Raw genomic sequence first — 26,522 nt, forward strand, 5'->3', positions numbered from 1 at the left:
CTGTAAAGAATTAGTGTTATGGTTTTGCATCCATGTCTTATTAAACTGACACTTCCGTAATTTTCATACCTATCACCACCTGCTTTCTTTGGGATTTGAGTTTTACGTTCTTCTTGAAGTCTGAGAGTATTTCGCCTGTCTCATACATCTTGCTCAACAGATGGAAGAGTTTTGTCATGCCTGCTTCTCCCAAAGCTATCAGTAATTCTGGCGGAATGTCGCTACTGCATGGGCCTTATTTCGTCTTAGATCTTTCAGTGCTCTGTCAAATTCTTCACTCAGTATCATATTTCCCATCTCATCTCCATCTACGTCGACTTTCATTTCTATAACACTGCCTTCAGTTTCATCTCTCTCGTATACATCTCTAGAGTTCTACTAGGATTTGTCCTTTTACCTATTTGATCTTCTGCTTGCTTCACTATTTGATCTTAAATCACTCCAGGCAAATGCCGGGATGGTTCCTCTGAAAGGGCACGGCCGACTTCCTTCCCTAATCCGATGAGACCGATGACCACGCTGTCTGGTCTCCTTCCCCAAACCAACCAACCAACCAACCACTATTTCATCTCTTAAAGCTACCTTCTCGTCTTCTACCGTATTCCTTCCCCTCGTTCTAGTCAACCGTTGTCTAATGCTCCCTCTGAAACTCTGAACAACCTTTGGTTCTTTCAACTTATCCAGCTCCCATCTCCTTAATTTTCTACCTTTTCGCAATTTCTTCAGTTTTAATCTACCAATAAAATGTGATCATAGTCCATATCTGCTCCTGCCCATGAAAAATTTAAAATATGGTTTCAAAATCTCTGTCATAGCACTATATAACACCGTCCGGTGCCTCTAGATCTCTTCCACGTACACAACATTCTCTCACGACTCTTAAATAATGCTCTTCTCAAAATTCTAGAAGGCGCCTTCCTCTTTCATTCGTTTCCCCCATTCCTTATTCATCTATAATTTTTCCTTTTCTTTCTTTTCCGTCTATCGAATTCCAGTCTCCCATTACACTTAAATTTCCGTCTCTCTCATCATAGATTTCTTCACTCTCTTCATCATCTACGGAGCTAGATGTCATATAAACTTGTACTAATGTGGCAGGTGTTGGCTTCGCGTCTATTCTGGCTGCGATTATGCTTTCGCTATGCTGTTCGTAGCAGCATATTCGAATACCTACTTTCTTGTTTATTATTAAACCCAGTCCTGCACTACCCCTAAGTGGTTTTCTATTTTTAATCCTGTATTCACCTGACCAGAAGCCCTGTTTCTCCAAACACCGAACTCCACTAATTCTTACTACATCTGGCTTCAGTCTATCCATTTACCTCTTTAAATTTTCCAATCTACCTCCCCTAATAAGGAATCAAACATTCCACGCTCCGGTCCGCAGAACGCCAGTTTTGTTTCTCCTGATGACGACATCCTCTTGAGTAGTTCCCGCCCGGCGATCCGAACGGGGAGCTATTTTGCATGCGGAATATTTTACCCAAGTGATGCCATTATCTTTTAGTTGAACTGCATGCCCTCGGGAAAAATTACAGCTATAGTTTCCCCTTGCTTCCAGCCGTTCACAGTACCAGCTCAGCAAGGCCGTTTTAGTTGATGTTAGAGCGCCAGATCAATCATCCGGAATGTTGCCCCTGCAACTATTGAAAAGGTTGCTGCCACTCTTCAGGAACCATAGGTTTGTCTGACCTCTCGACATTCGACATATGCCCTTTCGCTGTGATTGCACTGTGCTTTACAGCTATCTGTATCATCGAGACACGCAAGCGCCCCCCCCCCTTCCCCCCCCCCCCCTCCCGACAGGGGGCAAGGTCCATTCTAACACTTATATCGAATGTAACTGTAATTATGAAGTGTGTGTTCTTTGTTAGTTATGGTCATTGATTTCTAACAGGAAATTTAGAGTTTTGTAATGTACATATAGAAGAAGTTAAATGATATTTAAAATAATGACATTTTATAATATGTGTTTATTTAAAAGAAAGACAATGTTATTGTAAACTGGTTCATGCTTAGGGCACTTGTATTGTAAAATGCCAAAAATGTAGGAAAGTCCATCCGCAATGGAAGAGGCTCGGCGCGATGTAAAAGGTCGTTTTGGCGGTCGAACTGGGCGGCTACTTGGTGGGAACGGTACACAGTCAGTGGTCAGCCGTTGCACGGTACACATTGACAGTTCCGACGAGGCAATCGGAATCCGCTTTGCAAGGAATTTTGCCTCGGATGTGGATTTGGCTGCTTCGTGGTACACTCGACTATAAGGAAAGGCTCTAACACATTAAAAATCGGTCGCCAAGAAGAAATTCTATAGAACATCCAGACTGCAATAGCCGTGAGTACAGTTAGCCACCACGTCATTTGTCACCACTAGTTCGCCACTGCTCCACCAACTTCGTGCATACAAATATGTACCAGAGCATGGACCACTTAATTTCTGTAAGTGATTTTAATAATAATCAAAGTGCTATAAGCCTGTGTTTACAACCCTAACTTTTATCCTGATCATGAACCTATGCAGGATCCCCTAAGTGTTTGGAAAAACCAGTATCCTGTTTTAAATGAACTAGTGATTTATTTATGTTTGTTAAATGTGCAAGGATTTGCAAGAGTTGAAGTTAGTTAGAATGTTGCTAAAGTCATCTCAGTTAATTGCAAAGTATCGTTTTGCAAAAATTCAGCGACAGACTGCGTAAATGTTACTGTCTAAAACACCTTCTTCACAGGTGACGAAAAAAAGGCAAATAAGTTATACTCATTTGAAACTTAATTTAGCTTTGATTACTAACATGAACGAAATTTTTAAGTTAATTGAGCATCAGTGCTGAATAACTTGTCTTGAAGAAAACTATTCCAAGTGAATCTAAGAATTAAATTTTGTTTGAGTTAGTCTTTGCTACTGAAGTAATCTTAGAGCTTGACCAGTGATACGATATCAGTTTATGGATCCCCACCACATAATTCTCACATTAGAAAGATAAATGGACTATTATTACTACCAAGGAAATCTAATATATTTCTATAAATGGGAGTATAAACAGTGGAATTGTGGTATTATTTACTTCAATTGTGGTATTTGTTGCTGTTGTGGTCTTCAGTCCTGAGACTGGTTTGATGCAGCTCTCCATGCTACTCTATCCTGTGCAAGCTTCTTCATCTCCCAGTTCCTACTGCAACCTACATCCTTCTGAATCTGTATAGTGTATTCATCTCTTGGTCTCACTCTACGATTTTTACCCTCCACGCTGCCCTCCAATGCTAAATTCGTGATCCCTTGATGCCTCAGAACATGTCCTACCAACCGATCCCTTCTTCTAGTTAAGTTGTGCCACAAACTTCTCTTCTCCCCAATTCTACTCAATACCTCCTCATTAGTTATGTGATCTACCCATCTAATCTTCAGCATTCTTCTGTAGCACCACATTTCGAAAGCTTCTATTCTCATCTTGTCTAAACTATTTATCGTCCACGTTTCACTTCCATACATGGCTACGCTCCTTACAAATACTTTCAGAAACGACTTCCTCACACTTAAATCAATACTCGATGTTAACAAATTTCTCTTCTTCAGAAACGATTTCCTTGCCATTGCCAGTCTACATTTTATATCCTCTCTACTTCGACCATCATCAGTTACTTTGCTCCCCAAATAGCAAAACTCCTTTACTACTTTAGGTGTCGCATTTCCTAATCTAATTCCCTCAGCACCACCTGACTTAATTCGACTACATTCCATTATCCTCGTTTTGCTTTTGTTGATGTTCATCTTATACCCCCATTTCATGACACTGTCCACTCCGTTCAACTGCTCTTCTAAGTCATTTGCTGTCTCCGACAGAATTACAATGTCATCGGCGAACCTCAAAGCTTTTATTTTTTCTCCATGGATTTTAATACCTTCTCCGAATTTTTCTTTTGTTTCCTTTACTGCTTGCTCAATATACAGATTGAATAACATCGGGGAGAGGCTACAACCCTGTCTCACTCCTTGCCCTACCACCGCTTCCCTTTCATGCCCCTCGACTCTTATAACTGCCATCTGGTTTCTGTACAAACTGTAAATAGCCTTTAGCTCCCTGTATTTTACCCCTGCCACCTTCAGAATTTGAAAGAGAGTATTCCAGTTAACGTTGTCAAAAGCTTTCTCTAAATCTACAAATGCTAGAAACGTAGGTTTGCCTTTTCTTAATCTTTCTTCTAAGATAAGTCGTAAGGTTAGTATTGCCTCACGTGTTCCAACATTTCTACGAAATCCAAACTGATCTTCCCCGAGGTCAGCTTCTACCGGTTTTTCCATTCGTCTCTAGAGAATACGCGTTAGTATTTTGCATCCGTGACTTATTAAACTGATTGTTCGGTAATTTTCACATCTGTCAGCATCTGCTTTCTTTGGGATCGGAATTATTATATTCTTCTTGAAGTCTGAGGGTATTTCGCCTATCTCATACATCTTGCTCACCAGATGGTAGAGTTTTGTCAGGACTGGCTCTCTCAAGGGCGTCAGTAGTTCTAATGGAATGCCGGCCGCGGTGGCCATGCGGTTCTAGGCGCTTCAGTCTGGAACCGCGCGACTGCTACGGTCGCAGGTTCGAATCCTGCCTCGGGCATTGATGTGTGTGATGTCCTTAGGTTAGTTAGGTTTAAGTATTTCTAAGTTGTAGGGGACTGATGACCTCAGACGTTAAGTCCCATAGTGCTCAGAGCCATTTGAACCATTTCTAATGGAATGTTGTATACTCCGGGGGCCTTGTTTCGACTCAGGTCTTTCAGTGCTCTGTCAAACTCTTCACGCAGTATCGTATATCCCATTTCATCTTCATCTACATCCTCTTCCATTTCCAAAATATTGTCCTCAAGCACATTGCCTTTTTTTTTTTTTTTTTTTTATAGAGGTGGAGCCCCTCCACGCCCACACCGGCATGATGGCCAACACAAAAGGTCTACTGCCATCTCTGCATAAGGGTTAGTATTCACTAAAGTGAGGTGTCGCAGGATGTGGGTACTGCGATGTTTGCGTACGTCTGGTTAGGATTAACCATTAATACGCGCTCATCTGGAGATAGATTGGTCGAAATCTGACGAAGGGTAGCGGTTTGAAGGGCAGAGGAAAAAAAGTGCCAAGGCAAGAGCCAAGGGAAAAAAACCTCTGCGAAAGTTAGGTCGGGCGGCAAGAGCAGTAGCGGTTGTCTTGCTGCCTGCGATAGGTTGTACAAGGATAGGCTTTGTTAGTAGTGGGTATCATGCATGTCGATACCTTGATGTCGTGCGTTTGTGCTGCTCGGCGGCTGGCGCTGGGTGCTGGTACAGAGTCCTCGTTCAGCGTCCTGCAACCTGCAACAGTTAGTTTTGTTATCGGTCTTGTGTCCGATGGTCATATACCGGAGGTACAGTGTGAGGGAGTGTTGGCAGATTGTTCGTGCGTCTGTGGGCGAGCTCGTCGGTGTCCCTGCTGTGGCCTGTTGGTCGGCTCTAATAGCAGCTGGTAGTTGCCAGTCAGTGTTGCTGATATGCAGGGGCTTAGCGACGTTTGTCGCTGTTTGCGTATGTTAGTTTACCATAGGTGGTTATGCCCTAGCAAGCAGTGTCTTTGGCCGCTTGTGTCTCCACCTGTGGTTGTGATCGTAGTTTCCCAGAGTGAGGATGAACGGATTGTTCGAGTGTCTCGAGTTCCTGTATAGTCGTGTGGCGTGTTTCTTGAATACTTCCTTGAGGGTATCAAGGCGGTATTCACGGTGAAGATCCACGGTGCGTGTGTAGCGTGGAGCATTGCTAATGATTCGTAGCACCTTGTTCTGTATGATCTGCAGGCGGCGCAGTCGTGTGGGAGCTGCATATCCCCAGACGGGAGCTGCGTACGTCATCAGAGGTCTAATCAGTGTCGTGTATAAGGACCTCGACACCCTCCTATTCAGTGTGCTTTCCCTGTTGAGCATTGGGTAGAGGTGTTTGAGCCTCGCGTGCGCTCGGTTGGCAACGTATTCGATGTGGTCCCCCCATGTAAGTTTCCGGTCCAGCCAGACACCAAGGTATCTGACTTTCTCTCGGAAACGTATTGGGCGTGTATGTAGTGTTATCGGTCTACAGTGTTGGTGTTTGCGCAGTAGTTTCGGTCTGCGTGTGAACAGAACTGCTTCGCACTTGTCGACGTTTACTTTAATTCGCCATCGCTCCAGCCAAGGCTCAGCTATTCTGAGTGCTGTCTGTATTCGTGAGTTGATGTTCGACGGTTTCCAGTCTTGCGCGAGGATGGCTGTGTCATCCGCGTAGACGGCTAACGTCGTGTTTCGTGTCGCTGGGAAGTCATTAATGTACAGGTTAAACAAGATGGGCCCTAGGATGCTTCCTTGGGGTACTCCAGCTTGGATACCGTGTTGTGTTGATTGTTTATCCTGCACGTTAGTGTTGAAACATCTGTTCGTGAGATATGAGTGTATGAGACGTACGAGTCCGTCTGGGAAACCAGCTTCGCTTAGTTTGCGTATGAGTCCGTTGTGCCAGAGACGATCGAAAGCCTTTTCGATGTCTAGGAACACGGCCCCTGTGGCTTTGTTCATGTTGTAGCCGTGTGTTATATGTTCGACTACGCGGAGGAGTTGTTGTGTTGACGAGTGGTGATTCCTAAAGCCGAATTGCTCCGGTCTTAGAGTGTCGTTGGCGATGCAATGCCTAGTGATACGTTTTAGTATTACCTTCTCAACAATCTTGCTGAGCGAGCACAGCAGACTGATGGGTCGGTAATTTTGTGGGAGGGAGTGGTCTTTCCCTGGCTTCCTGAACATCAGGACCTTGGCCGCCTTCCAAAAGTCAGGGAAGTGTTGGTGTGTCAGGATGGCATTCGTTAAGTGTGCGAGGTATTCTGCGGCTTTATCCGTGAACTCCTGGAGGACACGGTTTTGAATGCCATCAGGCCCAGGGGCTTTTCTAGCGGTGGTGTGCTTGATAGCCCATGTAACTTCATTTGTGCTAGTACGTCTTATTTCGTTGCGCGAGGGCTGGGCTACAAGTCGTGTAACCTCCTGGTCCGTTTCAAGTGTGAATGCTGGGTCTGAAGGAACCAGATTCGGCATGAAAGACGCTGCAAGTGTTGTGGCCATAAGCTCTGCCTTCTCCGTCGCGGAGTAGGCTGGGCCGTCTGGTCCTTGTAACGTGGGAATGTAATGTTTCTCCCTGGTGAAGTGTCTGGCCAGCTGCCGCACGCCAGGACGTGTGGTATCCAGCCCAGCGAGTTTCTGTCCCCATTGTTCGTTTCTGAATGTTTGAATTTTATTTCGTATCATGCCCTGGAGTCTGTTGACGTGCAGTTTATAGAACGGGCGCCTGGTACGCTGCCAGTATCTCCTGAGGCGGTTCCTCATTGAGATAAGGCCCAGGATCTCCTGGGGCAGGGCCGTCGAGTGTTGTCTTGGTGTTGTAAATGGAATGGCGTCAGTCATTGCGTCTTGGACGGCAGTTGTGAGAGCCTCCACAGCCTCATCGATTTGCTGTGTGTTGTTAATTTCGTGGGTGTCAGGAATGCGACTATCAAGCGTTTCCTTGAACAGTGTCCAATTCGCACGCTTGTAGTTAAGCATCCTGCGTGGTACGATGTCCTGCAGTGTCTCTTCCATGTGCAGTATTACAGGCATGTGGTCTGAGTCCAGATCGTTTTCAACCGTTAGGTTGAGTGTGCATGTGATGCCCTTTATGAGGGCTATGTCTAACACGTCTGGCCTATGTCGGGCCTGTGTGGGCACGAACGTGGGAACGTCCGGTCCAAGTATAATGTAGTTTCGGCCTAGTGCGTGTTCGTACAGTTTCTTGCCGTTGGAGGTTCGTATTCGTGAGTTCCAATCGGGGTGTTTTGCGTTGAGGTCTCCAGCGGCTATTACCCGCGGTGCTATGTTGAGTACTGTGCTGATATCGCGTGTTACTATGTTTTGAGGAGGATTGTATAGCGATACCAGTGTGGTGTTGGCTCCGTTGAACTTGACCCTGACGGCCGTAGCCTCTAGTCTTTCAAGTGCTGGGAGCTCGATGTTCGTGTGGTCGATGTCTCTGTGTATGATGATTGCCGTGCCGCCTCCCCTCCTGCCATCCGCTCGGTCGGTACGATAGACGCAATAACCTGGGAAGTTTAGTTGTTTGCGAGGCGTAAGCAGTGTTTCGTTCACAAGAGCGATTCGGATACCCTTTCGCTCCATGAACGCGGCCATCTCGGCTTTTTTGCTTGCGATCCCGTTGGCATTCCAAAACAGGATCTGTGTGATAGTGTTTAAGTCTGCGTTTCGGGGCTGGTGTGGTGTATTATCCATGTAGTAGTGTAAAAAGCGGTGTGATAGTGGCTTGGGCGCTAGTCCAGTTGAGCGTACCCGACATGAACTGCATGAAGAGTTGTGAGACACACCCCATAATCTTCGTGACTATTTCGGTGGTCGTGCGTCCGGGGAATAATGTTTCCATTATTCTCTGGAATGTTGTAGTGATGTTGGTCATGTCGGCCTGCGAGTTATTGGTCGTGTTAACGGCCGCTTGTTCCAGTGTTGGCGTTTGGTGAGGGCTGGCCTGCGAGTCGGTTGTTCGTGTGGCAGTTGTGGGCGCCTGTGTGCTTTCTGTGGTGAGTGGGTGTGTTATGTGGGTTGTTGTGTTGGTGTCCGGGATGTATTCGTGGGTGTTGGTGTTCTGTTGCCTGTGTACTTGTTGTGGTGCGGTCGTGTTCCTCGTGCTACGGCTGTTTCTCCTTCTCCTCCTCCTCTGGCGTTGGGGTTGTCCCTGTGTAGGTGCGTTTTCTGTAGCCTGTGGTGGGCTGCAGTTCGCGATCTCAGGGGGTAGTGTGTTTTTGTTGCTTGTTTCGTGTGGTGTGCCCGGTGCGGGTGTGGTGTCAGGTGTTGTGCTTGTTTGTTGTGTGTCTGTTGCTGGGGGTGTTTTCTGAGCGTGTTCTGAGCTCTGGGGCTCCTCTGACCGTCCCGCGCTGCTGGGGCTGCCAGCGACCACTCCAGCGAAGGATATTCCACTTCTTACTGGGCGCGGGGGCGGCTTTGGGACTGTTATGGCGGTAGGTTTCGCATGTTTCGCGATTTTGCGCCTCAGAGCTGCTTTGTAAGCAATGCACCCTCTGTAGTTTGCCGGATGGGCAGCACCACAGTTGGCGCACTTGCGAGGTGCTGTATGGGGGAGTTTGCAGCGTTGGGTTGTGTGACCGCCAGCGCAAATGCGGCAGCGGGGTGCGAGACCGCATCTGATACCCGCGTGCGCATAGCGCTGGCAGTTGTGGCATTGTTGGGGGGTGCGCGGCGTGTTGTACACCTCCACATTGACGACCATGTGAAGAAATAGCTTTATCTTCAGCAGGTCGCGGGATTTGGCCGTGTCGGCCAATTCCGCCATGTAGTTGTGAGACGGTCTCGCTGTGCCGAACTCTGACATTCGGTTTACCCGAATGCACTCCCACCCGAGAGCAGAGAGTTCATTGTGTACTGTTTCCGTTGGGGTTCGTGAGTCTATCCCCTTTATCACGTACTGCTGTGTCTTTTCCAGGACTGTCCTGTACGTGAAGTGTTCTACCTTCCTTTCTTTGAGAAAGTCCAGTAGATTCGTGTAGTCTGCCTTGTTCGCCACGTACAGTGCGGCGTGTTCCCCGGTGAGCTTAGAGTAGTATGTTGTGGGGCTGTGCTTGTTGTTAAATTCTTTGTTTAGGAGACTTAGGTCTCCGTAGTTGTGAGTGATGACCGGTGGGAAGCCGGTCGCGGTGTTGTTAGTGTTCTGCGTAGCTGCTTGTATGTTTGTGGTTGCTGCAGTCGCAGGGTTGTTTGTGTTGGTCCCTGTGTTATTGTTGTTTGTTCTCGATGTAGATGGTGTTGGCAGCAGCGCTCGGCCGTTGCCTCGTGAGTTTGTGGGCTCACTTGTTTGCGTATTTGGCTGCTGTTTGCGCCTTGGGCCGACCTGCTGCCACGGCCCGTCTTCATCTGTGTTTGTTGTGTCCTCTGTCGGCTCTGGCTCCGGTTCCGTCGGTGCCTGGGCCGCCAGAGGTGAAATAGGGGGCATGTCCTTCTGTTGTTCAGCAGGTGCCTGTGTGTGTGGTGTGGGTGTTTCTGTTTGTGTGTTTTCACTGCCCATCAGCTCTGCGATCAGCTCCTGCTGTTCCGCGATCTGTTTATCCTTCAAGGCTACCTGCTCTTGGAAGGTGGACAGTGCCCTTGTATAGGCTCTCTATATACTCGCTCCACCTTTCTGCTTTCCCTTCTTTGCTTAGAACTGGGTTTCCATTTGAGCTCTTGATATTCATACAAGTGGTACTCTTTTCTACAAAGGTCTCTTTAATTTTCCTGTAGGCAGTATCTGTCTTACCCCTAGTGAGATAACCCTCTACATCCTTACATTTGTCCTCTAGCCATCCCTGCTTAGCCATTTTGCACTTCCTGTCGATCTCGTTTTTGAGACGTTTGTATTCCTTTTTGCCTGCTTCATTTACTGCATTTTTATATTTTCTCCTTTCATCAATTAAATTCAGTATTTATTCTATTACCCAAGGATTTCTACTAGCCCTCGTCTTTTTACCTACTAGGTCCTCTGCTGCCTTCACTACTTCATCCCTCAAAGCTACCCATTCTTCTTCTACTGTATTTCTTTCCTCCATTCCTGTCAATTGTTCCCTTATGCTCTCCCTGAAACTCTGTACAACCTCTGGTTCTTTCAGTTTATCCATCGGAAGCCGCTCCATGTTGAACTTTAGTTCGGTGCTTCCTGCAGTAACATCTCAGTACTGACTCACGTAATGATCGTGATTGTAACTGTTATATTTATGAGTTGGGTACAATTTTGTTTTCTGTGATTACTGGTTTGTGCATTATTGGTAACTCCTGCTACCCACAGCTTAGATTGTTCTGTATCCGTTTGTATCCAGTGTGCTATTCAAAAAGGAATCTTAATGAAATTCACTTCAACAGGTAATATTCAATTTTATCAAACATATATTTTCAAATTAATGTTCCTAATTGGGCTGACGACTGTTCGATTTTTCATTCGTATATGAATTTGACTACTTTCATCAAACTCCAAAGTTTAAAGCCTATTTATTTTTTCTGCTAAATTCACCATATTCAAAATTACTGTCCGATACCTTCATTCATTAGGCAAACACTCGGTCAAAATTTCCCAAATCCTCTCTGAGGGTAACATTAGCTTGTGTCATGGCAGGTTAGTGTTATACGTGGCTTTTCCCATGACAGGACTTGAGGTTAGCTTGTTAGGGAAGAGTGACGTATAAAGAAGCTATTGTTATATCGTCCATGATTCACTGGGCATGGGAGGGGGGGGGGGGAGAAAGGAGCAAGAATTACAGAAGTAAGTGCAAAAAATGAACAGTCTAATGAGCACAGAGTATGGACTTGGGGGAAACCAAAGAAAGATGAAAAGAACGAGGAATGACAGAAAAGAGATTACCGATAAACTAATCAAACTGGGATCATTTAGCAGACGAAGTGAACGAAATCTGCTACCTCGGAAGAAAACTGACACATTCCGGGCGAAGCAAGGAGGAGAGACGAAGCAGACTGGTGCAGAAGTCTACTCATATTACTCCTAGGTCCCAATGAGAGTAGGTACGATTGGTTATGTAGAAGCATCGTGGATTAATTGGAGGCTCCATTTGCGAAAGTACTTGCTAACTACATCTTATCGTGCGACCTAGATGTAATGAGAAAGTGCTTTCGCATATGGAGACTTCAACCAAACGCCACCAAATCGGAGGTTAACTGGTTCCACCTAAATAATAACCTCTGCAGAAGAGAACTGAACATACAGTTTGAATACACCACACTCTCTCATAACAACAAAATACCTAGGGTAACTCTTGATAGAACTCAGTCTTTCAGAGAGCATCTGACAAAAACAGCCTAAAAATTGTAAACAAGAAACAACAGCATCCAAAAGCTGTGTGGCACAATCAGGGGATAATCGGTATCCACCCCACTTCTCTTCTGATCCACCGAATATTGTGCCCCACTTTCGCTAAATATCCCATATGTACAAATGATAGAATACCCAACTAAATAACACCATGACAATGATTGTTGGCGTTATGAAATCAACACCTACAGAATGGCTTCCAGTATTAAGTTACATTCCACCCCTTCAATTAAGTTCGCATAAATGCTCTCACGAACGAGTAAACAAAACTTCATCGGTAATAAAAATCTGCCTGTCACACAAGACATAGATGATGCAAACAATAACAGACTTTCCTCTAGACGACCACCAACGATAACAGCAGGGTTTGCTGTGGAAGATGAATTCAACCTTATTAATGCGTGGACTCAAGATTGTACTGGACGAAAAAACAATAATATGTCACTTATCACTTAAAACCCACCGGAATTTGACTTGCCACGTAAATCGTGGTCAGTGATGAACAGAATCAGAAACAAACACGGCAGACACGCGTATGTTGTACACAAATAGGGTAAGCAACCATCCCGACTTTGTGACTGCGGAGAACCACAGACTATCTGACACAGTTCAGAAGAAAGTCCTACAGTGTCATAGGGTGGTAGGGTAGAAGACGTCCTGCTGGCGACTACAAAGCCGACAGATTACAGAAATGCTGTAGATGTTTCTTACTGTAAGATTTTATAGTGTCTACATACTATGTATTTTCTAATGTGTTAAAAAGCCATACGGTAAATGAAAATATAATGGATTTTGGAGAAACTGGTAAACAAGGAAATCGAAGCGGTAGAGATAGTACAAAAGCATCCTGAAAATTAAGTGAACTCATAGGAAATGAGGAGGTTCTCTGCAGAACAGGCGAGGAAAGGAATATGTGGATAATACTCGCTTTAAGAAGTGACGTAATGTTAGGTCGTTTCAAGAAATGAGTGTATCAATTTATTCTTTGGCACTCGACGGCGTCGCAGAGGGAAAAACCTGTAAGGGAAGAAATGAGAATATATACAACAAATAACTGAGGACGCTGGGTGTGAATAACTGTGATTTAATTAAGTTCTTCTCTGAGATGAAGAGGCTTGCACAGGGGAGCAAGTCGTGGTCACCCGCATAGGTGATCCTAGAAAAGTAAGTCTCTTGAGACTGAGGTTAATCTCAAGGCGTCGTTTCTCGCTCACTAGCGTTTTTCAAACAACAATGTGATTTAAATTTCTGATAATGAGAAATGAGAAGGAGTGGTCTGTACGTACTTAAAAGAAAATTTTTATTGCCACGAACGTGTTCAAAACTATTTTTTATTCTCCGGTTTCGATAGGCACAACTGTCATCATCCATTGTGCGTTCCTTACTCATGCCATGTTAACATTTTAGTGGTTTGGGTTCATGTTAGTCTAACATGCGTGGAATGTGAGGTATGCTCTCCAGTAAACTGTTAACATGACATGCATAATGAACATAAAATGTAACATTGCAAACACCTAAAAAAAAACTGAAGGTCTGAAGGTGACAGTTGTATCTGTCAACGCCAGTCAATATAAATAGTTTTGGACGTCATCTTGGCTATAAAAATTGCTTTAAAACACCAGTGTTTTAGAACAGGTAAAATGTAAATACACTACCGGCTATTAAAATTGCTACACCAAGAAGAAATGCAGATGATAAACGGGTATTCATTGGACAAATATATTATACTACAACTGACATGTGATTACACTTTCACGCATTTTGGGTGCATAGATCCTGAGAAATCAGTACCCAGAACAACCACCTCTGGCCGTAATAACGGCCTTCATACGCCTGGGCATTGAGTCAAACAGAGCTTGGATGGCGTGTACAGGTACAGCCGCCCATGCAGCTTCAACACGATACCACAGTTCATCAAGAGTAGTGACTGGCGTATTGTGACGAGCCAGTTGCTCGGCCACCATTGACCAGACGTTTTCAATTGGTGAGAGATCTGGAGAATGTGCTGGCCAGGGCAGCAGTCGAACATTTTCTGCATCCAGAAAGGCCCGTACAGGACCTGCAACATGCGGTCGTGCATTATCCTGCTGAAATGTAGGGTTTCGCAGGGATCGAATGAAGGGTAGAGCCACGGATCGTAACACATCTGAAATGTAACGTCCACTGTTCAAAGTGCCGTCAATGCGAACAAGGGGTGACCGAGACGTGTAACCAATGGCACCCCATACTATCACGCCGGGTGATACGCCAGTATGGCGATGACGAAAACTCGCTTCGAATGTGCGTTCACCGCGATGTCGCCAAACACGGATGCGACCATCATGATGCTGTAAAGAGAACGTGGATTCATCCAGCAGGCGCTCCTGTCTGTAATGCGCGTCAAGGCTAACCGCAGCAATGGTCTCCGGACTGATAGTCCATGCTGCTGCAAACGTCGTCGAGTTGTTCGTCCAGATGGTTGTTGTCTTGCAAACGTCCCCATCTGTTGACTCAGGGATCGAGACGTGGCTGCACGATCTGTTACGGCCATGCGGATAAGATGCCTGTCATCTCGACTGCTAGTGATACGAGGCCGTTGGGACCCAGCATGGCGTTCCGTATTACCCTCCTGAACCTACCGATCCACATTCTGCTAACAGTCATTGGATCTCGACCAATGTCGCGATACGATAAACCGCAATCGCGATAGTCTACAATCCGACCTTTATCAAAGTCGGAAACGTGATGGTACGTATTTCTCCTCCTTACACGAGGCATCACAACAACGTTTCACCAGGCAACTCTGGTCAACTGCTGTTTGTGTATGAGAAATCGGTTGGAAACTTTGCTCATGTCAGCACGTTGTAGGTGTCGCCGCCGGCGCCAACCTTGTGTGAATGCTCTGAAAAGCTAATCATTTGCATATCACAGCATCTTCTTCCTGTCGGTTAAATTTCGAGTCTGTAGCACGTCATCTTCGTGGTGTAGCAATTTTAATGGCCAGTAGTGTACACTGCCAGAAAATATTAGTACACCATTTTAGAGATTTCAGTTTCACTCAAGACTTATTGTTGCAGCAGTGCATATGAAGTACGTGAAATGATTGCATTTACAGATCAATAGCACAAGTGGTTCTGAGGTGCGAAGTAGCGACCCAAGCTGAAACTCGCATATGAATTCGTGGTGCAGCCTTCACGGGCGGCAATGCAGCCGCTGATTCTGGCATCGAGTCGATCCTACTGATGACGAATTGCTGGTTTTCAAAGTATAACTACGCACCCTCAGGCTCAACGTTGCAGTATTAAGAGTTTTGGCTGGTTTCGTTGTCTAAGGGCTGGGAAACGTAGTTGCCGCATTACAAGCCAACTGCTGCTGAGACTACAGTATCAATAAGAATACACACATGGATCGAATGGTCGAAGGTTTCTATCGCTCGGCAATTGTGAATTATGAATGTAACATATAAATATATAAACGAAATATTGCAATTAAATAAAATCTGCAGGTACTATCTTCACGACTTTAAATAATGAGTACGATAGTAGGAGTACTTTTGAGAATGTAGTATATTTCTGCAAAACAGTTATTTGTGTCGATGGTCCAGCAATTAAATAAAATATAAGTTGAATAACAGGGAAACAACAGATTCCTACTTCGCGTAATTAGTTATGAACAACAACTCAGCTCGCGAGATATTCACCTCTGAACGCATACTACGACTTCACTGCAAAAGCCACGGAAATCACACAAGTGCACAAGTCGGCACTCCGAAATATTTCTATCTTCCGCGACCACGCGCAAACTGCTCCACTGTCCTATCTTTCCTCGTGTCCTCTCTGGAAACGACGCTCCCATCCAGTCTCCCCATTCACGAGCGCTGTGATTGGCTAGAGCGCTCGCGCCATTTCTTCAAACCAACGCACCCACACACGTATTTAAACACATACGAAATACTGGATTTACGTTTAACTACTTGAAATTCGTTTAAGAATCATGAAAGAAGGTTGTATACATGGAAGAATCCTGGAGATACTAAAAGGTATAAGATAGATAATATAATGGTAAGACAGAGATTTAGGAACCAGATTTTAAATTGTAAGACATTTCCAGGGGTAGATGTGGACTCTGACCACAATCTATTGGTTATGAACTGTAGATTAAAACTGAAGAAACTGCAAAAAGGTGGCAATTTGAGGAGATGGGACCTGGATAAACCGACTAAACCAGAGGTTTTACAGAGTTTCAGGGAGAGCATAAGGGAACAATTGACAGGAATGGGGGAAAGAAGTACAGTAGAAGAAGAATGGGCAGCTCTGAGGGATGAAGTAGCGAAGGCTGCAGAGTATCAAGTAGGTAAAAAGACGATGGCTACTACAAAACCTTGGTTAACAGAAGAAATATTGAATTTAATTGATGAAAGGAGAAAATATAAAAATGCAGTAAATAAAGCAGGCAAAAAGGAATACAAACATCTCAAAAATGGTATCGACAGGAAGTGCAAAAAGGCTAAGCAGGGATGGCTAGAGGACAAATGTAAGGATGTAGAGGCTTATCTCACTGGGTGTAAGATAGATACTGCCCACAGGAAAATTAAAAAAAGAGACCTTTGGAGAAAAGAGAGCCACTTGTATGAATATCAAGAGCTCAGATGGAAACCTAGTTCTAAGCAAAGAAGGGAAAGCAGAAAGGTGGAAGGAGTATGTAGAGAGACTATACAAGGGCAATGTACTTGAGGACAATATTATCAAAATAGAAGAGGATGTAGATGAAGATGAAATGGGAGATACGATCCTGCGTAAAGAGTTTGACAGAGCACTGAAAGACCTGAGTCGAAACAAGGCCCCCGGAGTAGACAACATTCCATTGGAACTACTGACGGCCTTCGAAGAGCCAGTCCTGACAAAACTCTACGATGTGGTGAGCAAGATGTATGAGACAGGCGAAATACCCTCAGACTTCCTGAAGAATATAATAATTCCAATCCCAAAGAAAGCAGGCGTTGACAGGTGTGAAAATTACCGAACTATCAGTTTAATAAGTCACAGCTGCAAGAAACTAACGAGAATTCTTTACACACGAATGAAAAAACTGGTAGAAGCCGACCTCGGGGAAGATCAGTTTGGATTCCGTAGAAATGTTGGAACACGTGAGGCAATACTGACCCTACGACTTATCTTAGAAGAAAGATTAAGGGAAGACAAACCTACGTTTCTAGCATTTGTAGACTTGGAGAAAGCTTTTGAGAATGTTGACTGGAATAGTCTCTTTCAAATTCTAAAGGTGGCAGGGGCAAAATACAGGGAGCGACAGGCTATTTACAATTTGCACAGAAACCAGATTGCAGTTATAAGAGTCGAGGGGCATGAAAGGGAAGCAGTGATTGGGAAGGGAGTGAGACAGGATTGTAGCCTCTCCCCGATGTTATTCAATCTGTATATTGAGCAAGCAGTAAAGGAAACAAAAGAAAAATTCGGTGTAGGTATTAAAATCGATGCAGAAGAAATAAAAGCTTTGAGGTTCGCCGATGACATTGTAATTCTGTCAGAGACAGCAAAGGACTTGGAAGAGCAGTTGAACGGAATGGATGGTGTCTTGAAGGGAGGATATAAGATGAACATCAACAAAAGCAAAACGAGGATAATGTAATGTAGTCGAATTAAGTTGGGTGGTGCTGAGGGAATTAGATTAGGAAATGAGACACTCAAAGTAGTAAAGGAGTTTTGCTATTTGGGGAGCAAAATAACTGATGATGGTCGAAGTAGAGAAGATACAAAATGTAAACTGGTAATGGCAAGGAAAGCGGTTCTGAAAGGAGAGAAATTTGTTAACATCGAGTATAGATTTAAGTGTCAGGAAGCCATTTCTGAAAGTATTTATATGGAGTGTAGCCACTTTAAAATAAAGCCAAACGTGCTCAGTGTAAATAAAACTTTTGTTACAGCCGCGAAAGAGGGAATATTTCTCAATATTACATACGACACCTATGTGGTACTTAAATGAGATATTGTTATACAGTAAATTTTATACGAAATTTAGGTATCTTGTCCACATTTCATTCTCAACATTGTGGCAACTAAAATCGACCATACGGAAAGTATACTCTATGGACTTTTACCTCTGCAAACTCTTCAAAATTTCGTGCAATGGTTTACTATATTTAATGCTGCATAATAACTGCGTTGAGCATCGAAACAAAATTAAGTCATTTATGGGGGGAAGGTATCAGTCAAGAAGATGTGTGAAAATCTAATTTTTGTGCCATATAGTTTTTGTGGAATCGAATGATACGAGTGTCAAAGCAGTCGGAACACGATGTGTCTTCACAGGCGAGCAGTGCAGTGACAAAATCGCGCACAGCGCGGAATGCAGGGAGCACGTCTTTGTAGCAGCGGAAGGGTTAATGCGGCCGTGGTGGCTTTACTTCATGAACTGCGCGCTCCCTCCTAAACGTAAGCTTGCGTACTATACAGGGTGATTCAAAAAGAATACCACAACTTTAGGAATTTAAAACTCTGCAACGACAAAAGGCAGAGCTAAGCACTATCTGTCGGCGAATTAAGGGAGCTATAAAGTTTCATTTAGTTGTACATTTGTTCGCTTGAGGCGCTGTTGACTAGGCGTCAGCGTCAGTTGATGCTAAGATGGCGACCGCTCAACAGAAAGCTTTTTGTGTTATTGAGTACGGCAGAAGTGAATCGACGACAGTTGTTCAGCGTGCATTTCGAACGAAGTATGGTGTTAAACCTCCTGATAGGTGGTGTATTAAACGTTGGTATAAACAGTTTACAGAGAATGGGTGTTTGTGCAAAGGGAAAAGTTCTGGACGGCCGAGAACGAGTGATGAAAATGTAGCACGTTAGAGAATTGGCTGTTCCCTCAGCTCGAACAAGAAGCACAACAATTCATATTTCAGCAGGATGGAGCGCCACCACATTGGCACTTATCTGTCCGTAACTACCTGAAAGTCAACTACCCGAGGCGATGGATCGGCCGCCAGGCAGCCCGTGACAGAGCACTTCATCACTGGCCTCCAAGAAGCCCTGATCTTACCCCCTGCGATTTTTTCTTATGGGGGTATGTTAAGGATATGGTGTTTCGGCCACCTCTCCCAGCCACGATTGATGATTTGAAACGAGAAATAACAGCAGCTATCCAAACTGTTACGCCTGATATGCTACAGAGAGTGTGGAACGAGTTGGAGTATCGGGTTGATATTGCTCGTGTGTCTGGAGGGGGCCATATTGAACATCTCTGAACTTGTTTTTGAGTGAAAAAAAACCTTTTTAAATACTCTTTGTAATGATGTATAACAAAAGGTATATTATGTTCCTTTCATTAAATACACGTTTTTAAAGTTGTGGTATTCTTTTTGAATCACCCTGTACTATACTATGGCGCTGCTTCTATTGGCGCGTGCGTCGTGTGAAACTGGCAACGCAGCAATCTCCAAAGTCTGGGCGGGCATGCGCGAGCCGCCAAGATAAAAGAATTGAACTATAGTCAATAACCGTGTCTGACGTATATGTTGTTGTGTTGTCTTCAATACGAACACTGGTTTGATGCACCATTATGGACGTGACGCTCGACCCTAATCTTCCTTCATTCCTGTGTTTTGATGCAAGACTCCAAGCCGACCCCTTCTTTTAGTCGAGATGTGTCGAAAATTTCTGTCTGTCATGGTGCGTGCCTTGCACGAGCCCCACTAGACCCGCGGGTGCCCACGTGAATGTTGGCCAGTGCATAACGGAGCCATCGCAGTACGTGTGCCAAGCAGCTGTTGCCCTGGACGACGACGGATTCGCTCCCTCCCATCGGCATGATGAAGAAAGTATCGGGATTCATCAGACTATAGAACGCTCTGCCACTGCGCCAACGTCCAGTGCCGAAGGTCACGTGCCCATTCTAGTCATAGTTGCCGATGTAGTGGTGTTGAGATTGGCTCGTGCGTGGGTCATCGGCTGCGGAGACCCTTCGTTCGGAGTGTTCGATGAACTGTGAGTTCAGACACACTTGTGCTCTGTCAGGTAGTAAAGACTGATGTTTGTTCCGCCACAGTCGGCCGCCTGTCCTGTTTTACCAATCTGCCCAAACTACAACGTCCAACGTGCTTTTGACTAGTAGTCATTTGTCGCCAGGTAACGCTGCTATTGCCTGGACTGATTTATATCGATAGTGGTCAGTGGTCACAATGGCTTAGCTGATCGGAGTATGTTTTTGTTGTGGTCGTCAGTCCAGAGACTGGTTTCATGCAGCTCTCCATGCTACTCTACCCTGTGCAAGCTTCTTCATCTCCCAGTACGTACTGCAATCCACATCCTTCTGAATCTGTTTAGTGTATTCATCTCTTGGCCTCCCTCTACGATTTTTACCCTCCACGCTGCCCTCCAATACTAAATTGGTGATTCCTTGATGCCTCAGAATATATCCTACCAACCGATCCATTCTTCTAGTCAAGTTGTGCCACAAACTCCTCTTCTCCCCAATTCTGTTCAATACCTCCTCATTAGTTATGTGATCCACCCACCTAATCTTCAGCATTCTTCTGTAGCACCACATCTCGAAAGCTTCTATTCTCTTCTTGTCCAAACTATTTATCGTCCACGTTTCACTTCCATACATGGCTACACTCCATATAAATACTTTCACAAACGACTTCCTGGCACTTAAATCTATTCCCGATGATAACAAATTTGTCTTCTTCAGAAACGCTTTCCTTGCCACTGCGAGTCTACATTTTATATCCTCTCTACTTCGACCATCATTAGTTATTTTGCTCCCCAAATAGCAAAACTCATTTACTACTTTAAGCGTCTCATTTCCTAACCTAATTCCCGCAGCATCACCCGATTTAATTCGACTACATTCCGTTATCCTCGTTTTGCTGTTGTTGATGTTCACCTTATATCCTCCTTTCAGGACACTGTCAATTTTGTTCAGCTGCTCTTCCAGGTACTTTGCTGTCTCTGACAGAATTACAATGTCATCGGCGAACCTCAAAGTTTTTATTTCTTCTCCATGGATTTTAATACCTACTCCGTATTTTTCTTTTGTTTCCTTTACTGCTTGCTCAATATACAGATTGAATAACATCGGGAATAGGCTACAACCCTGTCTCAGTCCCTTCCCATCCACTGCTTCCCATTCATGCCCCTCGACTGTTATAACTGCCATCTAGTTTTCTGTACAAATTGTAAACAGCCTTTCGCTCCCTGTTTTTTACCCCTGCCACCTTCAGAATATGAAAGAGTGTATTCCAATCAACACTGTCAAAAGCTTTCTCTAAGTCTACAAATGCTAGAAACGTAGGTTTGCCTTTCCTTTCTTAATCGGAGTATATAATTTTAAAAATCATTTGACATACATTGAAGGAGAAATACATGTATCGTTACACGATGTAAAAGTGAGTCTAAATGCCTCGACACACGAACTACTGTCTCCCATATTATACGTGAGATATTTGTTGCAGTTTTCTTTGTCACTTTTAACCGACTGTTTTTCACGGCAATAAAGTCGAATTTCTTGGAAAGATTACCGCCTTACACATTTTTATTCCTTTTACTTACTTGTTACAGTCCTAACGACAAGCGTTGCCTTTCCTTAAGCTGTCTGCTAAGATTTGTAGTAGGCCCAGCATTGACTCGCTTGGTTTTAACAGCTCTTCTCCGAGGTCGACTGCTACCAGGTTTTCTATCTTTCTGTTAATTATTCGAGCCACTGTTTTGTAAGGACGACTTATTGCACTGACAGCCCGGTACCATGCACTCCTGTCAATACCTGCGTTATTTTTCACTGGAATTATCGCGGTCTTCTTGAAGCCTTAGGGTATTTCCCCTGTCTCATACATCCTTGGACTTTGGCGTTTCGCTTATTTGATGATCTGCTGCCTTCACTAGATCGTCTCTCGAAGCTGTCCATTCCTCTTACCCCTGCTGCAGCCAGCCGAAGCCTTTTCCTCCCTTTGGAATTCTCAACAACCTCTGCTTCTTCCAATTTCTCCGAGTCCCATCTCCTTAATTAATTTCTGGAGTATGAAATAACAATCACAAAAGGAAACTAAGATGTTCTAGCAAACTCGACTTTTACTCGTCATGCTCAATATACCATGCTGTTTTCATCATACGGCATAAATGGTTCCAATAAGTTGTTGAAACTGATACTGTTACAAACATTGTGCAGTACCGCCGAGAACTCCGCAGCCTACACGATATGTGGTACGGAAATTTGCCAATCTAGTAATTTCTGTTACTATTATTCAGTTTATTGAAACACTACAAAGAGTTTGTTTTATTCTTTTGTTACATGTACGTCGCTGACATCTAGAGAGCGCTGAAGGCCGTTCTTCTCGCCGCATGTAGTTACCACTTCGCCGTATTCAGTACTCATCTGGTCGACGGCCGACCACCACAACAAGCAGACTGAAACTTTACCACGTCTCTGGAAGCGCTTATGATTTTACAATGAAATAAATGTGTCGAATCCTTCTTAGCAGTCAAAGACGGGGTGTCTAGGAAAACTGCTTCTCGGATCGCTAGACAACAATTCAAGCAAATCGTATTAAAGAGTTTTATAACGAAAAGTTTAGTAAGGCTGTTGTTTAGGTGTTCTTCACATTCAGAAAGCTCTTCAGTCTGATATGAATTTGCCAGCTCATCCGCATATTGAAATTTTCGGCAGGTCAAATTCGGCAGTTCAGCTGTGTAGAGGTTGAATAACACTGGAGCAAGAGCAGAGCCCTGAGGTAATCCGTTATTGAGTACATGGCGTCTGCTTTTCTCTTCTCCTTGATGTACTTTAAACCGCCTATTGCTTAACATGTTACTTAAGAGGTTGTCTAGAGTTTTGCAAGGTATTGTTCTCAAAAATTTCAGTAATAGGCCCTCGCGCCACACCGTGTCATAAGCTGCTGACAGGTCAGTGAACACCACTCCAGTTTCAAGTTTCTTTTGGTATCCACATTCTATGTGAGTAGTCAAGGAGAGCACTCGTTCACAGCAGTTTCTATAAGGTCTGAATCAAGCCTGTTCAGGTGGTATCATAGCATTAATTTGATCTTGGATTCGGTTTACAATCATTCTTTCCAATAGCTTGTAAGCACAGCTAAGTAGAGATCTTGGGCGGAAGTGTTCTGCAGCTGTTCCCTCTTTCCCTGGCTTACTAGTGACATGGAAACTGAGACCAAATGTTTCTAAAACAGAGGTAAGTCTGTTCCACCTCTCTAATCGCCTTTCACCAGCAAAGATCAGTCCACAGTTCGGCCCTCTTGGCACAGTCAGATACAACGAAAGCCCAAAATACCTGGGAGTCACTCTGGACAGAACTTTAACATACAAAAAACACCTTTCCAACTTGGCCAAGAGATACAAACACGAGTGAACCTTGTGAGAAAGCTGGCAGGCAGCACATGGGGAGCACCCACATCAGTCCTCCGAGGAGCATCCCTTGCAGTGGTATACTCTGCAGCAGAATACTGTGCACTAGTTTGGCTCCGAAGCACCCACGTAGTGGAAGTAGACGTCCAACTGAACTCAGTTATAAGTGTAATTAGTGTTGCAGTCCGGTCTACACCTACTTGCTGGCTACCAATGCTTTCAAACATCTGCTCACCGGGCCTCCGTCGAAAGGCTGTTCTTTACAACCTCTGCCAACAAGTTTCTGAAAACAACTCGATTCCTCTTCATGACGATTTGCTATCAGTGCCCAGGAAACGCCTCAAATCTACAAGACCAGCATATGAAATGAGGGTCCAAATGCTATCCACAGGAATCGACCAGGACGCAGAGTGGAAACGTGAGTGGCAAGCTACAAGAACCCGAAACCACGAACTTGTAGACATTCCAACAGTTCGAGTTCCAGGCTTCCACCAACCAAGGGAGGTGTGTGTGCAGTTAACCAGATATCGGACCGAAGAGGGTATGTGCAAATACAACATGCATAAGTCGAGCTTTTCAAGTGACATTGTGTGTGACTGTGGTGACAACCAAACAATGAGCCACACATTGTAATTGACTGTCCAATCAGACGCTTCCCTGGTGGCATTGAGAAGCTCCATCAAGCATCCCACGAGGCAGTCCGCTGGATCGAGTCCATCAACATTCGAGTGTAGTCTGAGCCGTTTTGAAACTTGTATACTATATATAATTTCGCATATTCATTTTTATACATATTTCTTTGTTTTGCTACATGCGTATTACTGTAATTGATGCACACGATAATCATAATTATGAAAAGTACATGACAATACTTAACTTTGTGTTTAACAGATGTGTCGCAACCAAGGGCTACAGACAAAATAAACAATGTTCTTCAGTATACACAATTCCTAAGTCGCTTGTCTTGACATGCTATTCTTAATGCTGCTGTAGAAGTGGGCAGCTACCAGTTGGCGCGGCGTTCATGCCCTCTTCGCATAGAGGCCACTGCTGTGGCGTTGTCGTCCTGGAGATGCGTCAGTCAGCGTGCGACTGGCTGACGTCATCTTCACAGACGTCTTTGCTCTCTCGTTTCCGACTGACGCGTCGGCTCTTGACTTTACACCGTAACAAAATGAGTCATAATAAATATAATTTTCAGTAGTGTTTCTGGTTGGCCAAGCTAATCTTTTATTACAAGAACTGAGGTTTTCAGTACGGAGAGTACCATTGTACAGAGTGGGCGAGAAATCCCCATACTCCTGTACCCCTGTTTAGTATCAAATGTTACACGACTGGCCATTAAAATTACTACACCAACAAGAAATGTAGATGATAAATGAGTATTCATTGGGCAGATACATAATTCTAGAACTGACATGTGATTACATTTTCACGCAATTTGGGTGCATAGATCTTGAGAAATCAGTTCCCAGAACAACCACCTCTGGCCGTAATAGCGGCCTTGATACGCCTGGGCATTGAGTCAGACAGAGCTTGATGGCATGTACAGGTACGCCTGCCTATGCAGCTTCAACACGATACCACAGTTCATCAAGAGTAGTGACTAGCGTATTGTGACGAGCCAGTTACTCGTCCACCATTGACCAGACGTTTTCAATTGGTGAGAGATCTGGAGAATTTGCTGGCCAGAGCAGCAGTCGAACATTTTCTGTATCCTGAAAGGCCCGTACAAGACCGGCAACATTGGTCGTGCATTATCCTGCTGAAATGTAGGATTTTTCAGGGGTCGAATGAAGGGTAGAGGCACGGGTCGTAACACATCTGAAATGTAACGTCCACTGTTCAAAGTGCCGTCAATGCGAACAAGAGGTAACCGAGACGTGTAACCAATGGCACCCCATACCATCACGCCGGGTGATACGCCACTATGGCGATGACGAATACACGCTGCAATGTGCGTTCACCGCGATGTCGCCAAACACGGTTGCGACCATCATGATGCTGTAAACAGAACCTGGGTTCATCAGAAAAAATGACGTTTTGCCATTCGTCCACCCAGGTTCGTCGTTGAGTACACCATCGAAGGCGCTCCTGTCTCTGATGCAGCATCAAGGGTAACCGCCGCCATGGTCTCCGAGCTGATAGCCCACGCTGCTGCAAACGTCGTCGAACTGTTCATGTAGATGGTTGTTCTCTTGCAAACGTCCCCATCTGTTGTCTCAAGGATCGAGACGTGGCTGCACGATCCGTTACAGCCATGCGGATAAGATGCCTGTCATCCCGACTGCTAGTGATACAAGGCCGTTGGAAACCAGCACGGCGTTCCTTATTAGCCTCCTGAACCCACCGATTCCATATTCTGCTAACAGTTATTGGATCTCGACCAACGCGAGTAGCAATGTCGCGATACGATAAACCGCAATCGCCATAGGCTACAATGCGACCTTTATCAAAGTCGGAAACGTGGTGGTACGCATTTCTCCTCCTTACACGAGGCATCAGAACAACGTTTCACCAGGCAACGCCGGTCAACTGCTGTTTGTGTATGAGAAATCGGTTGGAAACTTTCCTCATGTCACCACATTGTAGGTGTCGCCACCGTTGCCAACCTTGTGTGAATCGTCTTAAAAGCTAATCATTTGCATATCACAGCATCTTCTTCCTGTCGGTTAAATTTCGCGTCCGCAGCACGTCATCTTCGTGGTGTAACAATTTTAATGGCCAGTAGTGTATTAAGCAGATGGTATTATGCTACTTCTTATCAGTTGTTGGAATCAGCTGCTGGAATTCATGTTTGCATGTTTTTGCAATCGCAGTCGAGTTTCAGTTTTTAGCTATAGCAGATGTGAGCGGTCATAGTAACACTTCTGAGGTGCGTTTGGCTAAAAAATTGTTCATGCAGGAACGACAACACACAGGGCAGTCAATGAGACAGATTACTGGAGAATACTAGTAAATATTTAAAAGGCTCCACCGCGAAGGGAAACACTTCTGGATTGGGAGAGACGTGCGTTGGCTTTTGGCAGTGTTAAAGACATGCCGCGGAATGGAAGGAGGAAGACACGAGAAGCAACATGTGTCGGAGTCTCTGCTTCGATTGAACAATCTCATATGAAGTCGACACGGAAACATGTTTCGGAACCAGGTATACTCAGGACAATAATGCGCGATCACATTGGAAAAGACCTTAAGGGGCTCCGGAAAGGCTCAAAATCATGAAAAGTTCAATTTTTACTTTTTTGCGTTTTCTGAATCTGCAGACTATTACCTTTTAATAGATATATAATT

Source organism: Schistocerca nitens, chromosome 2 (assembly GCF_023898315.1).
Source record: "Schistocerca nitens isolate TAMUIC-IGC-003100 chromosome 2, iqSchNite1.1, whole genome shotgun sequence".
Classification (NCBI taxonomy): Eukaryota; Metazoa; Arthropoda; class Insecta; order Orthoptera; family Acrididae; genus Schistocerca; species Schistocerca nitens.